Source organism: Dermacentor albipictus, unplaced genomic scaffold, assembly GCF_038994185.2.
Source record: "Dermacentor albipictus isolate Rhodes 1998 colony unplaced genomic scaffold, USDA_Dalb.pri_finalv2 scaffold_176, whole genome shotgun sequence".
Lineage (NCBI taxonomy): Eukaryota > Metazoa > Arthropoda > Arachnida > Ixodida > Ixodidae > Dermacentor > Dermacentor albipictus.
Window position 1 is genome coordinate 50,001 of NW_027225730.1, and position 15,000 is coordinate 65,000.

The 15,000-nt window shown below is 58.6% G+C and overlaps 3 non-coding genes across 3 annotated transcripts; 1 reads left to right on the forward strand and 2 right to left on the reverse strand.

Annotated features, from left to right (window-relative positions):
• Positions 1–966: 966 nt before the first annotated feature.
• LOC139053745 (5.8S ribosomal RNA) lies at positions 967–1,119 on the reverse strand. The gene has a single exon (XR_011510739.1). It is a non-coding gene; the product is annotated as a 5.8S ribosomal RNA (ribosomal RNA).
• A 1,237-nt stretch (positions 1,120–2,356) lies between these two features.
• Positions 2,357–4,171, reverse strand: LOC139053737 (small subunit ribosomal RNA). Its single transcript, XR_011510733.1, has one exon. It is a non-coding gene; the product is annotated as a small subunit ribosomal RNA (ribosomal RNA).
• Positions 4,172–13,277: 9,106 nt separating this feature from the next.
• Positions 13,278–13,466, forward strand: LOC139053734 (U2 spliceosomal RNA). The gene has a single exon (XR_011510730.1). It is a non-coding gene; the product is annotated as a U2 spliceosomal RNA (small nuclear RNA).
• Positions 13,467–15,000: the final 1,534 nt, after the last annotated feature.

Below are 15,000 nucleotides of genomic sequence, written 5' to 3' on the forward strand. Positions count from 1 at the left end.
CGTGCGTCATACGAGCGGTACATGCCGAAACGGACTCGACACGTTCGAAAACCCAGCGCCAACCGAGTGCGACGCCCTACCACGTCCTTCGCCCAACACGGAGCTACTTATAGACGAGGCTGGCAGGCGGTGAACCGCCTGCACGCGTGCGGCGCACGAGCAGTTGCGTGGTAAGCGACCGTGTCTGAAGCCCAAAACACCACCGAGGCAAAGATCGCCTTAGCAGCGCGCCGCTTCAGCGGGCACCGCAGGGGCGACTAAAACCTGGCGGGAGGCATCGTCTCGTGTAGCGTCGCCCCTGCCCCAACTGGAGTGGCCCAGTCTTAAGGGGACAGAGACTGCGAAGCACTTGGACCGACGGCGGACTACGACGGAACGCTTCAGCTCGGCCAACGCTCTCGAGGGAGACATTTTCCGTCTCGCGGCAATTCTCCGCCGTGCCGTGCTCTTCTCGCTCGCAGACGGCGCTCTCGCGTCGAACCGCTTTCGGGGGCCACCCTTCTCCTCCCCGCTCCTCGCACGAATCTGCCGATTCCCATTCGTGCGACGAAGCCCGGAAGGGCGCCCACACAGCTGCGGTGACGTGAGCGAGCGACCAGCTCTGGAGCTCGACGTACTCCGAAGGCAAACAACGCAAATTGCGATCGCTTCCGACTCTCTCGCAAAGGTGCGCGCTACAAGGCAACAGACGTTCGCGCCTCGAGCTTGGACCGCTCTTTCCCTGCAGGTATCCGACTCCATCCTGCGGCGGTCTTGCCAGAGGCGCGCACTCGTCACGCTGCAGTAGTAATGCCTCGTTTCCGTCTCTTCGAAGATTTGGCACGACGGCTCGCCACCGTCTCCTTCTCGTGAGGTTGCTGGCGCGTGGCTTCAGCGCTCAACGTACTGTCCATGATGCCGACGCGGTCAAAACGAGTCGACGGACGCACGTTCCCTGTGCGCCGAAGGCTCTCTTGATATGTGATCCGACCCTCAGACAGACGAAGCCAAGGGAAGACCCAAGGCCGCAATGTGCGTTCAAAGAATCAGTGCTCAGTGTGTCCTGCAATTCACACCAAGTCTCGCAGCTGGCTGCGTTCTTCATCGACCCGAGAACCGAGTGATCCACCGCTTAGAGTCGTGAAAAATAGTTTGTTCAATTCAGTACAGTACAACCAGTGTTTCAGGCACGTGGCGTCTCCCTGTGTGTGGTTTCGAAGAGCGCCTTTCGGCGTGCGCTACTCCTGTTTCGCTCTTTCGTTCGGCGGTCACGCGTTTCCGCATGACCGCTGCTGATCCAACAGCCTACTCGAGACGAAAGACAAGAGCTTGGCGCGCGCGTACTCGCGCAGCTCTCCAAAGCCACTCGGCCAGTGCCAGGGACGGCTCTCTGCGCCGGAGCCACAACAAGTCTACTTGAGGCGGAAGACGAAGCCAGCAAGGGCCTGGCCGCAAGTGCGTTCGAATACGGGATTACAGTCCCTCGTCTGTCCGTACTTCCTCTTTCGACGTGCGGCGCCTTCCCAAAGCGCACAAGTCCGCAAACCGCAGAACGCTTCCGACGTAGCAAAGCCGCGTTTCCTTCGGTACTTCGCAGCAACGCCGCCTTTCCCTCGGCGGCGGGCAAATAGCCTGCAGACGTCGTCGCATTGAACCGCGAACTCGACACCTCGCGCGTCACGAGCGGGAGCCGACCGGCAGCCTCCGGCCCTTTCGGGCGCGGTGGAATTTGCCGCGGAGGACGGGAGAGTGCTTTAGGCCACGGTTCCTTCCGTACTTGGCAGCCGCACCCTCAATACCGCCGGTTCCATGACCGACCGAGCGCCGCACCGTTCCTTTAGTACTTGGGCAGCAACAAAGTCGGGTCGTTACTCCACACTCGCCGCAGGAAGCGACCGGCAGCCGCCAGCCTTTTCAGACTCGGCAGCGTTTGCCGCGGAGGACGGGAGAGCGCTCGCACCACGGTTCCGTGTGTACTAAGCGGCAGCGGCATTAGCTCTCGACCGTCAGTTCCTTGACCGACCGCACGCTTCGCCGTTCCCCTCGTACTGGGCAAGAGCAGCAGGTCGGGTCGTCTTACTCCCATTCCGCGCAAGAGTGCCGAGGCGGACTTCAGAAAGCCCACCCAACAGTGTGCGTTACGCCGTTTCTACCCGCGGGCGCGGCCAAGCCAACCGTCCAAGGTTGCAGCCGGCGTCCACTGGGCGCAACAAATTTGGCACGGGGCGCCCTTCGAAATTCGGGCAATCCCCGGCATGTTCGGGTATAGCCGTCCCCGCGTCCAAGCGGGGCCAGCGGCGGAAAGCGTCGGGCGCAGCGAGCTGCTTCACCCACACGGGGTAGAAACAATGGCGCTCGTCACCCTCGAACAATCCGGTAATGATCCTTCCGCAGGTTCACCTACGGAAACCTTGTTACGACTTTTACTTCCTCTAAATGATCAAGTTTGGTCATCTTTCCAACAGACCGGCGCAACCGAAAGGCCGCGCCGGACATCGGTCCGAAGACCTCACTAAATCATTCAATCGGTAGTAGCGACGGGCGGTGTGTACAAAGGGCAGGGACGTAATCAACGCGAGCTTATGACTCGCGCTTACTGGGAATTCCTCGTTCAAGGGGAACAATTGCAAGCCCCTATCCCAATCACGAAAGAAGTTCCACGGGTTACCCAGTCTTTTCAGACAGGGATAAAGACACGCTGCTTCCTTCAGTGTAGCGCGCGTGCGGCCCCGGACATCTAAGGGCATCACAGACCTGTTATTGCTCTGTTTCGTGCGGCTAGGAGCCGCTTGTCCCTCTAAGAAGGTTGTAAGGTGCTGGGAACCCCGCACCTATTTAATAGGCTAGAGTCTCGTTCGTTATCGGAATTAACCAGACAAATCGCTCCACCAACTAAGAACGGCCATGCACCACCATCCACCGAATCAAGAAAGAGCTCTCAATCTGTCAATCCTCCCAGTGTCCGGGCCGGGTAAGTTTTCCCGTGTTGAGTCAAATTAAGCCGCAGGCTCCACTCCTGGTGGTGCCCTTCCGTCAATTCCTTTAAGTTTCAGCTTTGCAACCATACTTCCCCCGGAACCCAAACACTTTGGTTTCCCGGAAGCTGCCCGCCGAGTCATTTGAGTAACTCAGGCGGATCGCTGGTTGGCATCGTTTATGGTCAGAACTAGGGCGGTATCTGATCGCCTTCGAACCTCTGACTTTCGTTCTTGATCAAAGAAAACATTCTTGGCAAATGCTTTCGCAGTAGTTCGTCTTGCGACGGTCCAAGAATTTCACCTCTAGCGCCGCAATACGAATGCCCCCGTCTGTCCCTCTTAATCATTACCTCGTATTCCAAAAACCAACAGAACAGAAACGAGGTCTTGTTCTATTATTCCATGCAAGTTTATTCAGGCGACTCGCCTGCGTTGAGCACTCTAATTTTTTCAAAGTAAAAGCACCGGCCTTCTCGAGGCACACAATGAAGTGCACCAAGAAAGGACCGGCATGATGTTCAGTCCGAGCCGTCGCATCGGGTAGATGCACTACTCGTCTGGAACTGAGATCCAACTACGAGCTTTTTAACCGCAGCAGCTTTAGTATACGCTATTGGAGCTGGAATTACCGCGGCTGCTGGCACCAGACTTGCCCTCCAATTGATCCTCGTTAAAGGATTTAGAGTGTACTCATTTCAATTACGGGGCCTCAAAAGAGTCCCGTATTGTTATTTTTCGTCACTACCTCCCCGTGCCGGGAGTGGGTAATTTGCGCGCCTGCTGCCTTCCTTGGATGTGGTAGCCGTTTCTCAGGCTCCCTCTCCGGAATCGAACCCTGATTCTCCGTTACCCGTAACAACCATGGTAAGCAAGTAACCTACCATCGAAAGTTGATAAGGCAGACACTTGAAAGAAACGTCGCCGGCTCGTGGCCATGCGATCAGCACAAAGTTATCCAGAGTCACCACACAATACGGGCCGAAACCCGATCGATCTTGGTCTAATAAAAGCACCCGTCGCCCAAAGGGCTTCAGGCTCACTGCATGTATTAGCTCTAGAATTGCCACAGTTATCCAAGTAGGAAGAAACGATCTAAGGAACCATAACTGATTTAATGAGCCATTCGCGGTTTCGCCTTATTTCGGCATGTACTTAGACATGCATGGCTTAATCTTTGAGACAAGCATATGATTACTGGCAGGATCAACCAGGTAATCGTTCAACTGCGCGTCCCGCCTGTCAAGCAGGCCGGACGCCGTTTTTGCGATGCCGAGGCCACCTTCAGGCGCCCCAGCACGCTTCGTTCTTGCAAAGAGTAGCACTTTGCACAGTCCGAGACGACGGCGTTCGAGCTCGCTACGGCGCCCTCCCCGAAGGGCCGGGTATCGCCACGCGGCAAGAAGCACGCAACATTCTCGATAGACTGGTTGTGTCGACTCGATCACGGCTTGCGGTTTCTCTTGAGCCCGCAGCACAGGTGGACCGACCGACACTTGCAACGTAGCCGAGACGGCAAAGCCGCCAGGCGACGGGTCACGCCCGCGCCTTCGGCGCTTTCGCATTTGACTCGTCCGAGGACGATGCGGAACACAACTCGATATCGTGGAGAAAGCGTCGTCCGACAACCAGCCCCTAACGCATCAAGCGGATGAGGCTGCAGACGTCAGCTGTGGGATCCACGGGAGCGATACCGGGGACACGCTTGACGGGCACGAAGCCCGCCGCATATCAAACACCCAGGTCGCTTTTGGGGGCGACTGCTCTCTGGGACCCCCATATAATAGCAGCGATAAGTTCCCAAATCTCCATGGGGCCGTACTCGTGCCACTTTCGACGAGCGTTTGGCGAAAATCGTGCCGCCTCGCAGCGCCGCGAGCGAGATGGAAAGCTTACGTCGGCAGCGCAATGCCGAAGTCGTGAAAGCGCAGCGCGTCGACCGAATGCGCGAACGGCAATCTCTCGCCTATGGACAGCGCGGTTTCCAGAACAATCGCCTTTCTGTGCCCCTACGGGGCCGCACGCTAGCGCGGCCCTTTCGCCGTTTCCGAGCACGAGTGCGACCGGCGCGGGCGGCGTGCTCGACACCCCGGCTGACGCCGTTTCGGACTTTGTCTCTTCGCGCGCTCGCGCCAACGCCGCGGCAAAACGACGACCTCTGCGCGGTTCTTTCCCGGTTCCCGGCGTGCTATAGTGCAGCCAGCCGGACGGTGGCGACGACTCAGTCGCGGCCGTGCGGTGGCTTGTACGCCAAAGTTGCGTGACGGGCGTCGAGCTCCCGCCGCGGCCCGGCTCAGGTGGTTTCGGACTTCTGTCTCTTCCGAGCGCTCGCGTCGTCGTGGGCACGATTCTCGAGTGCGGAGCGGTGCGCGGACACCACCACGAACACGCGCAAGCCGAAAACGGCACTACGGTACAACGTCGGCCAGGGCGGTACGGCCCCCTTATATGAGCAGCGATAAGTGACCAGATCTCCACGGGGCCGTACTCGTGCGACAAGGCGGCGTACTGCGCCGAGCCGAGCGCCAATATTTGGCCTTGGCACGGCCGATTTGAGCTCTCGCGATCGCCGCGGTACCGCCGCTCACCGATTCAAGGCACGCTAGCGCGGCCCCTTCGCCATTTTTCGAGTAAGAGTGCGAAAAGCGCGCGCGGCGTGCTCGTCGCCCCGGCTGACGTAGTCTCGGACTTAGTCTCGCTCACGCCGCCCCGGCTGACGTCGTCTCGGACTTAGTCGCGCTCACACCGCCCCGGCTCACGTGGTTTCGGACTTCCGTCTCTTCCGAGCGCTCGCGTCGTCGTGGGCACGATTCTCGAGTGCGGAGCGGTGCGCGGACACCACCACGAACACGCGCAAGCCGAAAATGGCACTACGGTACAACGTCGGCCAGGGCGGTACGGCCCCCTTATATGAGCAGCGATAAGTGACCAGATCTCCACGGGGCCGTACTCGTGCGACAAGGCGGCGTACTGCGCCGAGCCGAGCGCCAATATTTGGCCTTGGCACGGCCGATTTGAGCTCTCGCGATCGCCGCGGTACCGCCGCTCACCGATTCAAGGCACGCTAGCGCGGCCCCTTCGCCATTTTTCGAGTAAGAGTGCGAAAAGCGCGCGCGGCGTGCTCGTCGCCCCGGCTGACGTAGTCTCGGACTTAGTCTCGCTCACGCCGCCCCGGCTGACGTCGTCTCGGACTTAGTCGCGCTCACACCGCCCCGGCTCACGTGGTTTCGGACTTTCGTCTCTTCCGAGCGCTCGCGTCGTCGTGGGCACGATTCTCGAGTGCGGAGCGGTGCGCGGACACCACCACGAACACGCGCAAGCCGAAAACGGCACTACGGTACAACGTCGGCCAGGGCGGTACGGCCCCTTATAAGAGCAGCGATAAGTGACCAGACCTCCACGGGGCCGTACTCGTGCGACAAGGCGGCGTACTGCGCCGAGCCGAGCGCCAATATTTGGCTTTGGCACGGCCGATTTGAGCTCTCGCGATCGCCGCGGTACCGCCGCTCACCGATTCAAGGCACGCTAGCGCGGCCCCTTCGCCATTTTTCGAGTAAGAGTGGGAAAAGCGCGCGCGGCGTGCTCGACGCCCCGGCTGACGTCGTCTCGGACTTGGTCGACGCCCCGGCTGACGTAGTCTCGGACTTAGTCTCGCTCACGCCGCCCCGGCTGACGTCGTCTCGGACTTAGTCGCGCTCACACCGCCCCGGCTCACGTGGTTTCGGACTTGCGTCTCTTCCGAGCGCTCGCGTCGTCGTGGGCACGATTCTCGAGTGCGGAGCGGTGCGCGGACACCACCACGAACACGCGCAAGCCGAAAACGGCACTACGGTACAACGTCGGCCAGGGCGGTACGGCCCCTTATAAGAGCAGCGATAAGTGACCAGACCTCCACGGGGCCGTACTCGTGCGACAAGGCGGCGTACTGCGCCGAGCCGAGCGCCAATATTTGGCCTTGGCACGGCCGATTTGAGCTCTCGCGATCGCCGCGGTACCGCCGCTCACCGATTCAAGGCACGCTAGCGCGGCCCCTTCGCCATTTTTCGAGTAAGAGTGGGAAAAGCGACCGCGGCGTGCTCGACGCCCCGGCTGACGTCGTCTCGGACTTAGTCGACGCCCCGGCTGACGTAGTCTCGGACTTGGTCTCGCTCACGCCGCCCCGGCTGACGTAGTCTCGGACTTGGTCTCGCTCACGCCGCCCCGGCTGACGTCGTCTCGGACTTAGTCGCGCTCACACCGCCCCGGCTCACGTGGCTTCGGACTTGGTCTCTTCGAGCGCTCGCAGCCAGGTCGGGGCCGACGCCGACGTCTGCGTGGGGCTTCAACGATTCCCGGCGCGACGCAATGCAACTGCGCGCAGGATGCCAGCGACTCCGCCGTGGCCGTGCGGCGGTGTACACGCAGAAGTTTCGTGAAGGGGTATCGAGCTCCCGCCGCCCCGGCGGACGTGGTTTCGGACTTTAGCGCTCGCAGCGATCTCGCGGCGATCGCTGACGTCTGCGCGGTTTCAGGTGTGCTACGATGCAGCAGTCTGCCGCACGACAATTTACGGAAGCGAGTGCATTCCGCCCCGGCGGACGCGGCAGCGGACTTTGTGCCTGCGGGAGTGCTCTTGTTGCTGTAAAATTTGAACGGGTGCAGCTGCGCGAAGCAAGTGTACACATTTTCTCTCTCTCTCTCTCTCTCTCTGCCTCTGAGGCGACTGTAATTTTAATTTAAATGCAATTGGAGGCGGGAGCAACCTGATGAGAGTAGGCGGACTTCGGCACACCTTGTAGTTTAGAAATTGTTTTCAAGCTTTGAGGACATACACAATCGCGCCATCTGCTTTCCCCGTCTCTTTGGCACTTCATAGTGTGTGCAGCATGCTCTGCATTCCAAAGAAACGCGCCTGTTTCTCCCCCTCTCTCACGTTCTTCTTGTCTTTCTTGCTGCTCTTGTGAGAAGTTGCTATGCTCTTTACTCGCTGTAAAATAGAATGCTTGCGCGAGCCAACAACTTGCGTGTCTTTCTTTTTTTTTGTTGTTGTTGTTTTTTTCTCTCTTCCCAAGACGTTTCTGCCATTATTCACTAGCTCTCGTTCTTAGTATGCAACGGAGCGTTAGCTCGCGCCATCTACCTTTCTTTCTGTATGGCGAAGGCCGTAGGTTTTCCTAGTTCCGCACACAGATGGCGCGGATGCGTTTTCGCGCCAGTTTCGAACGACCTCGCTGTACACATGTTTCTCATTTAAAAGTTTCAAAGGGGCTTGCGAAAGGGCGTGGTCCTTTTTTCTTGCGCAAGGCTGAGCTTTCCAGCTGTGCTTAAGCTATGCTAGCATGTGTGCGTATGTGTGTGTGTGTGTGTGTGTGTGTGTGTGTGTGTGTGTGCGTGCGCGCGCGCGCGTGCGTGCGCGTGCATATGTGTGCGTGTGTGTGTATACACGCACACGGTAAAGATGATGGGGTAGCGCTATTTCTTTCTTTCTTTCTTTCTTTTTTAACAACACCTGTGCTCCACATGGCGATCTTCCTGCCCTCTATGTTTCCGGTTGGAAGGAGTGCGCAGCCTTTTCTATATTTATTTATTTTTTTTTTTTCATTCTCTTTCATTCGTACATGAGGCGCGCTACCTAATTCTAGCGGTCGAATCGACACGTTGCAATCCGTCCCGGCCTGTGCCGTATGAAAACTTTCAGTGGGCCTTGCGGTAAATAAAAGGAAATGAGGGAAATGCGCGTAGTGTATTACACTTGCGCACGGGCTTGAAACGAAGGCCTCAAAGAAAGCCGCCTTGAGCGGTCGCATTCAGACGGAAGTAAGCATTCCCCTTGCGCGTGTTTTCCGCTCGCCTGTTCCGTTTTCTACGAGGTTGCCTTCGTTGGTTTTGCCTTGCGAACAAGCTTGCGCTCGGGTCTCGTTTCTACGCGACGGCGTTTCGTTAACAGTGAAAGACTGAGGCGTCGCGAGTTGATTCGCGAGATAGAGAGCATAGAGTCTCTAGACGGGCTGGGTTTTATAAGATTGCCCACGCTGTTGCTGAGGTTACCAATGTCGCCAGGGCACCCACAAGGCAGTGGTACAATGGAGTGAAGTGAAAGACATCGCTTCTCGGCCTTTTGGCTAAGATCAAAGTGTAGTCACTGCAGCTGGCTTGCCCGGCCTTTGACACACTCATCTTTGTAGAGGCGCCCGGTTACCTGCTCCGGTCATAGCAAGGTCTTTCCCCTATCCCAGCCCTATCTTTCCAGGCCCTCGGCTCCCTGCTGCACTGCCTCCAGGACAGCCCGCGTGCTGCTACCTGGTGGCCCCTGGACGACCCACACCGGCCCGCTTCCTGGTCCTGCCGCTGCCTGGCGCTGCCTGCCGCCCCCCGGAGACTCCTGCCCCGCTCGGCCTGACCACTGCTTGGTGCTGCCTGCCTGCGGGGTGCCCGCTGGTCCTGCCGTCCCGACTGGTGCTGTGCTGGGGCACAACCGGCTGGCCCCTGCCTTCGCCATCGTCTGTCATGGGCCCGGCCCACTAGCTGCCACCCCTGGTGGCCCCCTAGCCTCCGGACCTGGCCTCCTTTAAGGAGAGCCGCCGGGTCCGGAAGGTAAGACCATACAATGGACTCTGGGGGCCACGGCCGCACGGCCCATGACACCAGTGAAGACGATGGCGACCCCATCACCCCTAGGCAGGAACGCCAGCCGGCCCGTGAGGATGGCACCCTCACGGTGTTCTTTCCCGTGCCCCAAACGGTCCGGTGCTGCGAAGAGGGCTGCCGAGCTGCCTATGCCGCGGCCAAATGGACAGCGCGGCGGCAGTCCCTCCAGCGGCACCTGGAACTCGAACACGGCACCAGGATCCGGCGCACCATCAACGTGTGCACCATCTGCGGCGAGACACTGGGGCTTCGACCAGCCTCTCACGCCTGCCTGGCTGCAGCCAACTTGACTGCCGCCCCCCCTGCTGCCCTGCCACACCAGTGTGGCAGTTGCCCAATGTCCTTCCCCACAAGGAGGGGCTTGGGCAACCACGAGCAGTGGCACAGGAGGGAGGCGGCACTGGCGGCCAGGCGTGATCTCGCCGCGGGTGCTGCCACTGGTGCGTCGGAGCAGGACAGCGACAGCACCCCCGCAGCAGAGCAGGACAGCACCGAGGGTCCCGCTGAGGACCCTCCTGGAACACCAGCAGTGGCGACCGGGCAGGCCGCCGACCAGGAGCCGTCTCCCGTGGCACCTCGGGGAACACCCGGACACAGCAGCGATGGCGAGATGGCCGAGGCACCTTCTCCGCGGACGCCAAACCAGTCAGGGCGGACCGCGGCCTCGGCCTCTCCTTCTCCAACACCATCGCTGCCGTCCAACCGAGGCAGCCTGGGAGCACCAGTCTCCGAGGCTCACGAGCCGGCGGCCATGCAGGAGCTCTCCCCGGGCAGGGCAGAGGTGCAGGACCATGACGGAAGCAACCAGGACTTCGGGACCCAGGACGAACATGCTGGTACCACACGGCCAGAGGGCAGTGCGTGGACCTTAGCGGACGAAACGGCAGAGCTGCGGGCATTGAGCCGGTTGCCTGAGTCTGCTGGGGAGTGGGCACGGTTCGAAAACATCCTTGACCGTGCCATTGCAGCCGCAACCAAACACCTGCGGCTGCCAGTCGGGGACTCGCGCCAATCACGGAGGCGCGAGGTGAACCCCGACAACCCCCAGCAGATACAAACTCTCTACAGAAGGAACCGGCGCCGGGCAGTGCGGCTAATCACTGAAGGCCCGTCCCAGCTCTGTCCGATCGACCCCCACGCACTGCAGGACCACTACTCGAACCTCTGGTCACCAACACCCGTGGATACCAGCATCCTGAGGTCAAGGCTTCCAGCCACCGAAGAACTGGACTTGTGCCCCTTTACACCGGAAGAAGTCGCAGCCAAGCTCCGTAAATGCGAGAGTACAGCTCCAGGGGAGGACCGCCTCACGTACCACCACTGGAGGCAGGTGGACCCTGAGGGCAGGTTCCTGGCGGCGGTATACAACGTATGCCTCCAATACCGCCGCACGCCCCTGAGCTGGAAGTCGACGAGGACTATCCTGATATACAAGAAGGGCGACCGCGAGGACCCCACAAACTGGCGACCCATTGCCCTTGGTCGCACGATCGCCAAACTGTATGCCGGGTGTCTCACCACCCGGCTGCAGAGGTGGTTGGGCGACCATGCGGTACTGTCCAGGTGTCAGAAGGGCTTCCTGCCGCACGATGGGGTGTTTGAACACAACTTCGTGCTGCAGGGACGCCTGGATGATGCTAGGACAGGAGGTGGGGAGCTGTGCGTGGGGTTCCTCGATTTTGCCAACGCTTTCGGCTCGGTCGCCCATCAGGCCCTCGTCGACGCTGTCCGCGGCGCCGGCGCGGGGGAGGCCTTTGCTACCATCGTTGAAGACCTCTACCGCGCCAACACCACCTGCGTCGTGGCAGCAGCTGGCATTACGGAGCCAATCACCATCGGAGCTGGGCTGAGACAGGGCTGTCCTCTGAGCGGCCTGCTTTTCAACCTGGTGGTGGACCCGGTCATCCGTGCAGTACAGGGAGGCGATAGGCAGCACAACATCCTTGCCTACGCCGATGATCTGACGCTGCTGGCCGCGGATCCCGCCACCCTGCAGAGCCGCTTGGACCGTGTAACAGCCCTGTCGGCCCGGCTCGGGCTGCGACTCAACGCCGCCAAGTGCCGGTCTCTACACCTGTCTGGTCGCCACCCCGTGGGTACACGGCCCACCTCTTTCACCGTGGGTGGCGACCCGATTCCGGCGCTTGGCGACTTCCAGGGGCACAAGTTCCTGGGCCGTCCAGTGGGGTTCAGGGTGCTACCGGACGAGACGACGGTCGACGAGGCCATCCACCTGGGCAGAAAGCTGCTCTCCTCTATGCTCGCCCCATGGCAGAGGCTGGATGCTATCAAAACATTTTTGTATCCAGCCCTCAACTTTGCCATGCGGGTGGGCCTTGCCAGCAAGGGAGAGTGGCAACGCCTGGACGAGGAGCTCCGCCCGCTCATCAAGAAGACCCTGTACGTGCCAGCCAGAGCTTCCAATGAATACTTGTACGGAAGCTCACAGGCTGGCAGTGCAGGGATCCCACTTGCGGCGGAGCTCAGCGACATCTGTCGGGTGGATGGAGCCTTCAAGCTACTGACGTCGACCGACGTGGAGGTCCGGGAGCGTGCAGCAGGAGAGCTCGAGGGCGTAGTGTCAAGGCGGCTGAGACGACCCGCGAACACCGAGGACATGGAGGCCTACCTCTCAGGCGAGACGGAGGGCGACTTTCGGCAAACGTCCACACAGGTCCAGTCTGTGTGGACGGAGGCCCGCAAAGCCTCCCGTCGCCTCTCCGTCGCCTGGGAGCTGTTGGAGCATGGAGCCCGCATCAACTGCGGGGAGGCCTCTGTGTCAGCGAGGAACCGCCACAAGCTGATCAAGACCATCCGGGCGCTCCTCTCCACCGAAAGGGACCAATCTCTGCAAGACAAACCGAACCAAGGCAAGGCGATGGTGTGTGTGGCGGCCGACCCGGCAAACTCACACTTCATGAGGTCCGGCCGCTACACCCATTTCATCGACTGGCGCTTCATTCATCGAGCCCGACTAAATCTCCTCCCCCTCAACGCCACAAGACTCTGGGCACCCGCGGCGGACAAAAGATGCAGACGCTGCGGGTATGGGGAGGAGACACTGCCGCATGTACTTTGCCATTGCATGCGGCAGAGCCGGGCCATGACGGAGCGCCATAACACCATCGTCGCCAGAATAAAAAAGGCTGCTTTGGGTCGGTTTACAGTCATTGCGGAGAACCAGGTCGTAGGCAACACATCACTCAAGCCCGACCTGGTACTGGCCCGTGGAGAGGAGGCACTCATCCTGGACGTCTGCTGCCCTTTCGAGAACAGGCTGCAGGCGTTCCAGGACGCCCGGAAGGCTAAGGAGGAGAAGTACGCCCCTGTACAGCGTCATCTCCTCCGGCGGTTCCAGCGTGTGACGGTGGACGCGGTGGTCGTCGGCTGCCTTGGCAGCTGGGATGTGGGGAACGACCGGGTGATGCGCAGGCTGTGCAGTAGGTCATACCTACGGACACTTAAACGCCTGTGCATCAGTGACACAATAAGCGCCTCTACAAAGATTTTTAGAGCCCATGTCGGCACCTCTTAATGATCTTATGTTTTTAGAGAAGCGCCATTTTTTGCACTGTTTTACACCTTTACAGTTTTAGTCTTTTATTACTAACACCAATAACTAGTTTTTTTAGCCATTTGTTTGCGTTTTTAGATTATACACCTTTTATTCGTTTTCTCCTTGGTTCTGTAACTTGTATTTTTTGATGTTCTGTAACTAGCATGAATAAAAACTCTGTTCTTATCAGCTTAATATCTGATACGGGTTCTATATGGACCCACGATATTAAACCTATTTTTGGAAGTTGGCGGAGTGCTTGAAGCCTGCTTCACCTCCGCCGCAGGTCGGCCCGGTATTGCACTACCTCCGGGATCGGCCCCCGCTCACTTAGGTGAGACTTCATTCAATCAAAATGAAGAACACAAGCTCGAAGCGAGCACTCACGTGACACGCACCATTCCCATACTATACGCAACGATGCCGGTGTTTCTGAACGATTGTCTGCTGTAATGAGCCACTTGGGGGGGGGGGGGGGGGGGAAGGGTGATTAGCCGTGGGTTTTGCAATCAATGTAAGTCCCACTCAAAGCCAACACTGCATTTTGGAGTTCACTATCGCTTTTGATCCGTAAACGACAGCAAGCTCGCCCTGCGAAAATCCGCTGCCCTAGTGGAAGAAAGGTTCCCTATGAAACAAAAATGGAGTGCCCGATTTCCGGCAACATTTTCGCTGCAGTGGGACCGAGCGCCTCGAAAACAAACTTGTCGTATGGCCAAGTGTGGCGAAATATATTCAAGGGTTCAGAGGTGCCTCAGCTTTCCAACCTGTATGTTATGAATACCTGTTGCTACCTTTTCGTCATCATCATCCTGCTGGCTACGACCACTGCAGGGCAAAGACCTCTCCCATTATTCTCCAAGCACCCCGGTCACGTGTAAGCCCGGTCACGGTCGCCGTCTAGTGCCTGCGCCCTTCCTAATCTAATCTGCCCTCCTAAATTTCCGCCACCCCGTGCTACGCTTCCCTTCTCTTGGAATTCAGTCGGTAACCCTTAATTGATGATCTTCCCCCCACATTGCATGCCCTGCGCACGCCCATTTCTTTTTCTTGGTTTAAACTAAGGTGTCATTAGCTCGCGTTTGTTCGCTCACCCCCCGAATCTGCTCTATTCTTATCCCCCGTAGCGCTACACCCATCATTCTTCTTTCCAAAGCTCGTCGCGTCGCCCTCAGTTACCCTTCGGTAATCCTTAAGGTCCTTCGTTGCGGCACTCGCGGCATCTTTCTCATTTAAATAAGGCTATTTCGTTCAGTTTTGGGGGAAAACTCAATGAGCTAGGCGCGATTGTGTCCCCGGCGCCGCTCTCAACAAGATGGCGGCGCCCAGGCTTTTTGCCTGGTGGTTCGGCTTGACGCAGAACACGCCTGCAGGGCAGTGAAGCCGCATTGAAGGGGCAACGAGCGGCGCAGTGAAGCGCATGCTCGGGCGAAAAACGCGAACATCAGCCAAAAATACAACCAAATGGCCAAATACGAATTTCCGTTATGGGAAATTGGAGTTCAGTTGGCGCGTTGCGCTCGCCTAAGGTAAAGAACATAAATGCGAGTGCCACATCAGCCAAGTCAATGCTGAGGATCGCGTATCATTTCTTATTTATTTTTCCCCTTGCCTCCTGGCCTGCGTGGCCCTAGCGCGCATGCCCACGAAAGTAATGCAATAAGGAAAACGCGAAATCATGCGGTGACGGCTGTATCATATCCATTGTGCGTGCTTTGTTCTTTTTGGACTACAGTGGTGTGCGTTATGAGAAAGTTTCAGTGACCAGCGAACCTATATTTAGAACCACATTTACGGTTACTGCTAACAAGCTGCGGGTAGGTGTTTTTTTTTTCTTTCTTTCTTTTTTTCGCTACCAACGAT